Below are 12,192 nucleotides of genomic sequence, written 5' to 3'. Positions count from 1 at the left end.
TGGAGCCACACCACTCCATAAATTCAAACAGCACTTTTGGAGCCACACCACTCCATAAATTCAAACACCACTTGTGGAGCCACACCACTCCATAAATTCAAACACCACTTGTGGAGCCACACCATTCCATAAATTCAAACACACAATCTGTGAACATATATATACAAGTCATTGTTTCACTTTCACCAATTCCGAATATTGTGAAATATAATTGATGTGCACTTAACCCCGGAAACGTCGATAAAGTGAATCTTAAGATAAACTGATTGGATATGCCGCGCGAGACCCGATATGGAATGACTTGCTATCTTGACTACAGCCGTGACAGAAAACAGGAATAGCCCTGTCTTCCACAAGTAGTATTCCAGTTCAGCAACATGTAACCACCACAAACTAAAAAGAAAGAAAAACGCAGCAGTATCTTCTTTTATACTGTGAGAAGGGAGGGCGAGATAAAAGATTTTTTAAACAGAATTAACAGAGGTATCTTTTGCACTTGCCTGATCCAGTGTCGTAGAGAGGATGCTGAGGAAAGGGGAAGATAACTCTTTCCCTAAAAGTAATTCACAGTAAAGGAGGTAACTTGAGTAAAACAAACCTTTTTTTTTCTCCAGATAATAAAGGAAACTATTTAATATAAAATGAAATAGCTATGATTATCAAAAATTAGACTAGGATGCAATGTCTCAGAGTCTCAGACCCGCCTTGAGAAAAGTAGAGCCTCCGGTTTTTCCGGATTGAAGATGATACCCCATTTATCAGCCCAGATAGAAATTTTACGTAAACCCTCATTTAGTATGTCAGCAGCTTCCTGTCTGTTTCCCTCTATCAATGCATATAAAGATGTGTCGTCAGCGAAAAGGTTGACATTAGAGATTAAATTTTCTCCGATATCATTTATGTACAGTAAAAATAAATATGGCCCTAAAACTGACCGCTGAGGTACCCCTGCCGTTAACGTATTCCAGTTAGATTTAAATCCATCAAAGATCACCCTCTGTCTCCTATCAATTAAATACGAAGAAAACCATTTCAAAATATTACCGCAAAACCCATATTTTTTTAATTTGAAAATTAAACCATCATGCCAGACCCTGTCGAAAGCTTTGCTGATGTCACAAAATATCATTCTAGCTTCTTTACCTTTATCAAAGTGTTTTACAATTGCATCATATATAACTAATAATTGGTAGACAGTTGAATCTTTAGGTAGAAACCCTGATTGATTCTTAGAAACAATATTATATCTTGAGAGATAATTAAACATATATTCAAAAACATTTTTTTCAAGAAATTTACCTAAAAATAGGAGTAACGGAGATTGGTCTATAATTAGATGGGCTACTTCTTACACCCTTGCACTTGTACACGGGTGTAACATGAACATTTTTTTATGCAGAAGGGAGAATACCGGAGGAAATCGATTTATTAAAGATTAGAAACATAGGTCTTACTAGAGATTGAGATACCCCTTTAATACATGTTGGAGGGATGGAATCAGGGCCTGTGAATTTATTAGTATTGCGTTGGTGAAACTAGTCAATAGTATCCTGTTTTGTAATGTCAACTGTCGAGAAGCTGTGCTCTGGCCGGTTACAGTCGGCGGGTAAATCATCAGCAGTCTTTTCGGTTTCAGATATTGATGAAAAATAATCGTTAAAAGATTCAGTTTTGTCGAGGGGATGTATTTTGAGTATGCCTTTAATAACCAAAGGAGAGTCAATTTCACATTTATTTTTAAGATTCATTACAGATTTTGCAACACGCCACCATTTCCCCGGGGGTATGGATTTGTCTATTAGAAATTTTGAAAGATAATTTTTCTTTGGCCTCACGTATGAATAAAATTGCTTCATTCCGAATGGTTCTAAATTTGTTCCGTGAGGCTGGAGTATTGTATAATTTGGATTTAGAATGCTGACGATTTCTTTGTCTTATTTTCAGTCTTATGTCATGAGTCATCCAAATTTTATCGTTAGTCCTAATAGTTACAGTTTTATGAGGAACAAATTGATCTAAGGCAGTCAGGATTTTGTCAGAAAGAAAAAAAAATCATGTTTTCAATATCCCCATGTAGTTCAAGATCCCAGTCAATTTAGTTCAGATAAGCGTTGGCTCCGTCAAAGTCAGTATTATTAAAGTAATGTCTTCTTATATGCACGTTTCTTTAAGGTTTTAAAGTTGAGGTCAGCACTGACAGGACAGTGATCACTGCAGGAAAGAGGATGGACTGTGCTGTTAGTTACAAAGTTTACGTTATTAGTTATTATGATATCAAGTGATCTTGAAGATAAAGGAGTAATCCTAGTAGGTTCAGAAACAGTATTTTCAAAACCATATTTTAATAATAGTTCATAAAAATGAGAGTTTGGATTAAGATTTAACATGTTAACATTTATATCTCCTACCAGGACAACTTCTTTTTGTAGATCAACAATATTGTCAAGATTATTGTCAAGTCTATCCCAAAAGCCTACGAGAGAGTTAGGGGGTCTGTATATACAAGAAGATTGGGTTTATTATTAGTGGTTACTTCAATCCATATCAGTTCAAGATCACTTGATTCTAAATCAACCCTACGTTTAATATTTATGTTATTTTAAGTGTAAATAAGTACCCCGCCTCCACTATTATTATTCCTATCAATTCTAAAAACATAACCGAAATTTTCGAGAGAGATATCGCTGTCATAGATGGAATTATGAAGATGGGTTTCGGTAACACAAAGAATATCATATTCAGAAAATTCAGCATCAATAATGTGGGTTTTGTTCCTTAAAGAACAGATATTGACATGGCAGACAGATATATTATTAAGACGGATGTTAGTGTTTTCTTGTGGACACGGTTCGGATGGATATCACCACATACCAATAATATGTAGAGTAGCAGTAAATGAAAATGCAAATTGATAGAAGACGAATTCAGTGAAACACCAGAGACACGAATACAAAGTAATTTGCCATTCATTTTTCCCACCATACCAGGATAAATCACTAGTTTTGCCATTGTCAAAAAGTATATACATAAGAGGTGGATGAGTACTGGTAGAGAAAGTGATGTGAATGACAAAGGAATTCATAATGTAAAACAATTGGCATTGAGATGAATAAAGATATTGTAAATAATATTGACATGTATAACTGTTATTATTCTGAAAACAGGCATGGCATTTGATCTATAAACACAATGTTAATCAAATGTGACAAAACGACATATATACATATAAAGACAATTGACGCTGCTTTATCATTCAAAGATGTATGTTTGGCATAAAACATCATTGATTAGTTCAAGTCAATAAGTTTATCAACATTAGAATCCATTCTCAATCTGATTTAGAAAAGAAATTAACTTATGAATGATTTGTATTGAGATCTAAGAGATTGCTGGCACAGGGATAAAGTCTAGGAGTCTTTTATATTTTTCAGAGATTATAATAATATTGTGTGCAAAATAATAAAAAAAAAATGGAACAGATTCACACAATTAAGCTTTCAATGTTTTTTTTCCCATTTGTAACCAATACGCTTCAGTTTTTTTCATCAGTATTTTATGATTGATGGTTAAATAAAAGAAAAGAAAAAATACAAGTGCTGACTCGAGTCAAACGTAACTATATCAGAACTCATCATCACTAAAACTAAAGAATTATGCGATGCCAGAACTAAATGCATTTAACTACAATAACACCTCCATTATTTTGCAATTAAAACACATTCTTTCTGCTCGTGATATAGTGTGCGTATCATTATCATAGGTATCAAAGCCATCTTTTTAATAGAATGATATTTTTCTAAGTACCAAGAACAAAATAGGGCGTGTAAACCTTTGTTTTTTGTTTATATAACATTTCATATATATAGCTCTGTGTTCATGCTAATACACATATTCTCATTTTGCATTACTGCTTATAATTTTTATATAAAATAAATCATGATGTACCATTATTTTAATTAAGATGCGCTATATAGAATAATGCGAAAACAGTTTCTCGAACAAACAGAAAAGTCACATTAAGATTTATAATCAGTGGTGATATGAAATGTTATATAAAGATGCTATACTACTTTATAGAAAGATAAAAATATGTTTAAACCTTTAAACAACTTATTCTGAATAACCGAGAGGGCTAGGGTGATGCTATTTGGCCAGTAACATGCTGGGAGGAAGGGCTACTAAGTTTGTTCAAATAAATGACATTGACATATAAACAAGGTCACAGGGGTCAAATATGTTGAAAACCTTTGAATGACTTCTCCTTAATAAACCAAAGGCCAAGTGTGATATTTTGCCAATAACACGCTTCGCCCATATTTAAGGTCACAGTGGTCAATTTATGTTTAAATCTTTAAATGATTTGTTCTGTATTACCAAAAGGTCCAGGGTAATGCTATTTTGCTAGAAGCATGCTTGGTTGGAAGACTATAAGCTCTGCTCAAACTAATGTCCTTGTTCAACATTCAAGGTCACGGGCGTCATATGTTTAAGTCTTTTAACAGATTCTTATGAATCAAACACTGATATTCTGATTTTAGTCCACTTTTAAGAGTACGTGTGAGATTGATACCAGGTGAGCGATTCATGCCCATTGGGCCTCTTGTTAAGTCACGCGAGCAATATAATCCAATCAGAATGAGGTTTTACAAAATAAGTGCTATTTATCACATGCTGTGATCTATAGTCTAGATACCATATAGAAATGATGTTATTATGGTACAATAACTAGAACCATATCTATTCTTTTAATGTCATATCTAAAATGACTTTATCACGAACAGAATTTCCCCCCCAGATATTTAAAAAATATAAAGAATGCCAAACGATACTGGATCAAGTCATGGATCGGTTGTTGAGTGAGATGTTTTGATGTGTCTAGCAGACATTATAGAGTGATACAGGCATGTGTAATCCGCCACAGAGACTAAATATATCGGGAAGGACAGTTTATATACAATTTACTTTGGAATACATTAATGACACATTTTGTTACCTAACGTTTCGCCTTAAAATATATTCCTTTATTGATGAGATAACTTATACATTACTCAATATATAACTTTCTATATTTTACAATATGATGTCTTTAACTTATTGTTTCGCACTTTTGTGCGTCAGGTAGTGTTATATCCTAGACCGACTGCTGAAGTTAACGCCTTGACGATGGTTTTTTCGCGAATATTCGTTAACATTCTTGGTAATGTGGTACAAAGGGGATAGTGAAATCGTTTCCGTTTCCATTAAATTTGAGGGAAAGAAGAGAGAAATGGAATGGAAGAAGACACAAACAATGGTGATGTATCAAAGCCTACTTTAAATATACTCTCATCACCAAACACTCTAAACACATCATCGCTACATAATTCCTTAACTAGAAATCCACACATTTCTACCTTTTACGTGTGCTGAATCGATACCTATTTCAGTTTTCATTTATCGTGTTCTAAACGGTTTGATCACTTGTGCCAAAGTGTTTTTATGTTAAGATACAGGGACAGACTTAGTTGCATTGATCTGTTTGAAAATATCAATGTTTTGGTTGACTACTCAGTAACCTGTTCTCAGTGCATATATATCTTACAATAGATGGTAGATACAAAAATAAAATTAAAAAAATCTACCTGTTAATAAAGTTTTTGTGTGATACATTGACGTAAACCGGAAAAGCTCACATATGTAACAGTCCACAATGGATTAACGTTGATAAAGAACCATCGGTTAATAGCCTCTTTATTTAGACAGATATTAGGATGGGTTTTGTCAATACAGATTCAACACTCTAGCTTTTGTTTCAGACACTACCTGAAGAGTTTGTCCGTAGAACGTCTATAACAAACTGTTTTTTTTCTGAACTCTGTGTTGTTTAACTAACTCTTTGTACAAAACACCAGATAAATAATATATTAGCGATGACGTTATGTAACCTCGTACCTAAATACAGCTGTAATCAATTTAGTTACCTTGTAATTCTCATAAAAATGACTAAGAACTAGTCAGACAACGGAGACTATATACACCAAAACATGCTAATGTTACTAAAGGATTATCATTTAAGAGCATGTCTCATAATTACTATTATAAATGTGATACAATGAAATATTAAAATTATCTTTCTTTTTTACAAATCATGATAATGTTCTAAGATAGAGAGAAGAGAGCATATATTGGATGATTGATTTGCAACAATAGTCACCCTATATGAACTTTTACCCGATAGAAATATACACTGACGTCTCAACCTTGAAAGTAATAAATTAACTTTTGTCATTATTGATGTAACTGTTTTGTACTTGTTTAACTTCAAGTTTTCAAAGTTCATAACAGAGTTATAGAGAACATCATTGTGTCATCATATAGACAGCGTAAACATCTCGCTATATTATTTTATTCCAACTTGACTCGACATTTAAGTCTCTAAATGGGTTGTACAATCACGAAAAACAACCATTTTCAGGAAAAAAACCTACACGAGTTAGTGAAGATAAAAAACCCAAAACATTTTAGATAGAAAACAATTTTGAGATTATTGTCGGAATATAATTTAAGGATTATTCCGGACATGCGGAGGAGTTGATAGCTCTATTAATATGCTCTCTATTTAAATATTTTGCCAATTATAATTATAAAGCGAGGAAATTGCTTTTATTGTTATTCAGAAGCAGTACTCATTACTGAGGTTTAGCCATATGTATGGAGACCAATTTATCCGATGCTGTGTAACAAATAATTGAATATTAAGTCCTGACCAATCACAAATAGCTCCAACATCATAGTCCCTCATCCGCTGTCCATGAAATCGGATCCTGTTGTCTCTCGGAGTTCTTTTGACTGTCTGGAGCCACCGTTGGACGGTCGTTGTCATTCGATGCTCTGGACCGTTCGGAACACAAAATGTGCTGATTGTTAATGATATATTGTTAGAATGACAGAGAGGGTGCATTCGATGTCACCCATGTGTAGCAAATTATCCATTCTAACAATAATAACGTGTAATTTTCTATGTTTGTAATTTCTCAAAAGCATTGATGACATACTGTAATTGCAAATATGACTACGGAAATATCATATTGATAGAAAGTCCGGTAAATACATAATTACTTGTAATGTTGACAGCTATTTCAAAGCGGACGGATATAATGCATGCTCGGATGTCACCTCTCCGGCTTCACATGCCTTTAGCACTTCATTGTCTGATTTATCGCTTAAATCGGTCATCAAGGATACTTCACATGGCACAAACAGCACTGTGCTTCCAGATATTTGATATGTTAAAACTTCTCCAAACAGCTGGGATAAAATAATACCGTGTCGCTAAAATAATACTTCTCTTAAAATATTTACGGATGATGTTCTTTTTCATTTATTTAAAACATATTTCGAATTGCTTATATGCGAATACATCACAGATTATAGTAATACAAATATATATACGATTATTGTAATGCACACATATTTCATATCATTGTAAAAAGTACATATTACAGATTATTGTAACAGAGACATATTAGATATTATTGTTACAGAGACATATAACATATTATTGTTACAGATAAATATTACAGGTTATTGTTACAGAGACATATTACAGATTATTGTTACAGAAGCATATTACAGATTATTGTTACAGAGACATATTACAGGTTATTGTTACAGAGACATATTACAGATTATTGTTACAGATACATATTACATATTATTGTTTCAGAGACATATTACAGATTATTGTTACAGAGACATATTACAGATTATTGTTACACAGATATAGTACAGACTATTGTTACAGAGACATATTACAGATTATTGTTACAGAGACATATTACAGATTATTGTTTCAGAGATATATTACAGATTATTGTTACACAGATATAGTACAGACTATTGTTACAGAGACATATTACATATTATTGTTTCAGAGATATATTACAGATTATTGTTACACAGACATATTACAGATTATTGTTACACAGACATATTACAGATTATTGTTACAGAAACATATTACAGATTATTGTAATACACACATATTACTTGTAGTGGTATCACGTGATTTATTAAAAACATGTATTGTACTTTTATATTTTCTTGTACACTTTCATGTATTGTGTTATTTAACAATACAATAATGCACAGTTTAAGATTTTAAATAGTTTTCTTACACAGAAGCAGAATAAATAAAACCCTTGCATGATTTGTTTTCTGTTGCGATGCTACATGATACTATTTCCAGCTATATTAGGTCTAAAGTGTGTACTATACCATATTTTTGGTGCCTGTAATGTCATGAATATATTATACACGGTTCGATTAGTGTGTGACAATCTCTGATGAGGTGTTAGGAATGGCGACGTGTTGTTCCGAGTGTTACGTTGTAATTGTCTACATTGTCATTAAGTAATAGATCAGGCGCCAGACTTCTGAATACATCAGTATTATCGGCATGATTTATAATCATGCTTTCTTGCTACACCAACAGGCAACATATTTTAGTATTAAAAGTTTTGTCATTCCAATCAAACGATGAACACTTTTTGAAGACATTTTCTTATTTTATGAATCACAAGAATTTGACATGATGATGTTATTAATCGAAATAAAATGTTCCGGATAACATTAGACTGTCTATATCATTTTAAAATTAAAACTTACATGTAAAAGGATTTCAGACGTTTTTGTGTGTTGATATCAAGCCTGTCATTAGTGATAAAGGGATTTAGAAGTAAGGTATACACGTCATTACGATGGTGTATATCAAACCAGATTGACTTTGTCGGTGGCACGTCTATCAAGACCTCCCATGCCATCATCAACTCACATTTCTTGTTATTTTTTTGAAATATTTATATCGATAAGTGTTGACAATTATTATTATTATTATTATTTTTTTATTAATTACAAGTCGAGGTCAACAAGAGACTCGCCAGTCTAGTATCTAAAAGTGATTTAAATTGAATTAGCCTATCTGGGGTGGGGAGCGGCTGGCTCTAAGGTGGGTGTTCAGTCAGATGGCAGATAAGAACCTATACACATAGACGACACGCAGGTACAATTTTGTGTTTTGACAATGATAATATATCATCATTTTCGAGAGGCGACAGCCCTAAGTATCAAAAGGCCACATTTGCTGCTGTCTAAATAGCTCATAACGTGATGTTGTCACCACACGTCTGTGTAGAAACAAAATATTGTATTTTACCATCTATTCACATTTCTAATGATGTTTTGATGATATCTATTTGAGGCGATAGTTATAGATATTATAGAGAGACATGGGGACTCACACGATGTGAAGCGGGCTCTGGTGTAACCCGAACCTCCATATAGACATGTAATTACCTAGTAAATGGAACCTACAGTCTGAAGTGTCGGCAAAATTTCACACCTGGATAGAGGTAGCAAGCAACACGGTATTGTAGGGATGTAAATATTGTGTTTATCTCTGCAGCCCGACTCCCTCACAGGACACAGGCGTCCACACAGACCGTCAAGTCAATGGCACGTTATGTACCATGACGACTTGCGTTTAATTCGGTTTTTCATTTTGGCGTGAATCGTATTATTCTGTGATAAGCTACACGCTGACAGCGTGTCATGGACCACCGACGTGTTATTGGAAAGTGTTGAATCACAAAATTAATTTCATGAAAAAGAAATTTGACTAACATGTAATTTGTTTGCAAGAGGTTTACCTTTGGATGAGGTGTCTGTTTGCGTTATCCTAACAGCCGTTGTTCCCTGTCACGTCAGCGAGGGGACACGGATATCATTACCCAAGGGCAACGCGATGCCTCATTTAGGATGATCGTCTTATCTGTTCGAAATTTAATACTAGCAAACTCCCAAAACATACTATATAAAAAATAATTCGCAAACGTTCTATTCATAACCAAACATATAAAACATAGGAAGCACCCCCAATAAGTTATATTTTTAAGATTATTTTTTTTGCATCCAATACTATTTTAAGAGTGCAAACCATTATAGCACAAATAGAATGAACACGCTTTTGATTTTTAACCATCGAATGCAGGCTGGTAATCAAGATGTCGGGAATGGTGTCGAAAGTTTTTGTCGTTACTTTGTTAAAATGATGACCTTTCAAATCAAGACAAGCCCATCATAATCGAAAAAATATTTCTACGGATGTATGCTGCGAGTGTTATGGAGGTATTTAAGGAAGGAAAATGTCGTAAGATTTATATTTAACTTTGACAGGTTTGAGCAATCGCAATACATCAACGTTTTAAAATAACCATGCAGAAGCAAATCGCTAGAACTCGCTCTCATACGGATTTCGAGCCCCTGAAATATAGGCTTACCGTCATAACTGCTGTAAGAAATGCCTTAGAATTGGTGTTTCGGATGGACACGCCGTATTTTGTTAATTGAATAAACCTTTCTGTACAAAGACATTTCTGAAATTGAAAAGAAATCAAACAATAATCATGGCCATACCACTGATATCAATACATTAATTCTACTGTAATTCTAGCGTTGTACATAAACAGCAATAAGCTAAAACTTTATTACGCTTAGTTAAGTATATACTATAGTACAAAATGTTAAATTGGCTAGTAAATACAGTAAATCACTTAAAGTGACTGAAAAAATAACATTCACTAATAAATAAAGTGATTACACTCACAAATATATTAATTGATTACCTCACGACTAAATTGTTTTTCAAACTCACTAATAAATGGAGTGATTTCACATACCTTAAAATGAATTGATTACATTCATCGACAAATAAAGTGATAACACAATAGCAATTTTGTGATAACACTTACATATAAATGAATGATTGCATTCATTTATAAAAATGTGAATACACCCCTCTTAAATAATCAAGACATTCCAAACACTGTAAAATAAAGTGCTAACACTCACAGGTAAATAAGAGTTACTACATTCATTTTTTTAATAAAATAGTTAAACTGATTAAAATGTTGAATTACTAATAACTTATATTAATTTTGCAAATTTGATAGGGTGCTATACAAATGTTGTGTATCATATTATTGTAGATTGCATTTAGTAAGAAACTAAGTGATAACAATACATAAGTATATGAATTGTTGACACTTACTTATAGACAAAGTGGTTGTACTCACTAATAAAATGATTAAACTCACTATTCTGTGACCACACTTATTTGTAAATTAAGAGATATGTCGTCAGTCGTGGGTGCATATATACAGATTTAAGAGGATGGTATATTGGTTATTACACTATTGGTGAAACCTAAATTTTAGAATGCGAAAGCCCAGTAAGATCTACACAAGTTTATCGTACATTTCACGTACGACCTTATGGCAAACAGTAAAAGTAAACTTCTAACACATCAAATAGTAGTTAAGTAAAAATAATTGTATCTTAATATTTTACAGAAATACTGTTCAGGACAACGCAACAGTTCATGTAAATTGCATGTTTTCTTTAACAAAGGACTAAACAACTGGTTTTGTTAGGAGAATATTATATAAATAAACATATTCAAATAACGGGTATGCAATTAAGTGATAAGGTACAAGGGTTAATAACAATTTGTCACTATGTAAATAAGAATTCTGTTTTACTTATAGAGAATTTAAATAATTTTATTACACTTACCTCATCAGGATAATGATATTTTAGCTTTTTGCTTGTAAAATATAATTATAACCTTAGGAGCACTTAGACTTTTAAGACCTTCAATATTTCAGAAATAGTTCCTTGCCAAAACGTTGTATGTGCCACATTTGAGATCCTTAATAATGGTCATTACGTACCTACGACTGTGCGTTATTGTCGTGTAACTTCGTTCCAATTAATACACAAGCTCAATTTTTCGACAAGATTTGTAGATTCATTTTTTAGTGTAAAAATATGAACTGTCTGTTTTGCTGACAAAATGCACTTATATCTATTTTTAACATAGTTTATTACAGCAAGAGGATTGAGCACAAGTTATGACAACATCATTAATACCATTTACTTTAACAAATACAGTGTTCAACATTTGGCAAAAAGTAAATGTGAACAATAAATGATACCAGTAAATGTTATTGTTGCTGGAACATCTCGATGTTTTACACGATTGCGTCAGCTAAGGGTTTTGATAGGATGGGATGACAAAAAAAACAAATTAGCCATATGAGGTTATTTTACTGTCGTGTTTACAAGTATATGAATGCATTAACAGCAGGAAATGAT

Source organism: Mizuhopecten yessoensis, unplaced genomic scaffold, assembly GCF_002113885.1.
Source record: "Mizuhopecten yessoensis strain PY_sf001 unplaced genomic scaffold, ASM211388v2 scaffold8995, whole genome shotgun sequence".
Lineage (NCBI taxonomy): Eukaryota > Metazoa > Mollusca > Bivalvia > Pectinida > Pectinidae > Mizuhopecten > Mizuhopecten yessoensis.
This window is presented reverse-complemented; position numbering follows the sequence as displayed.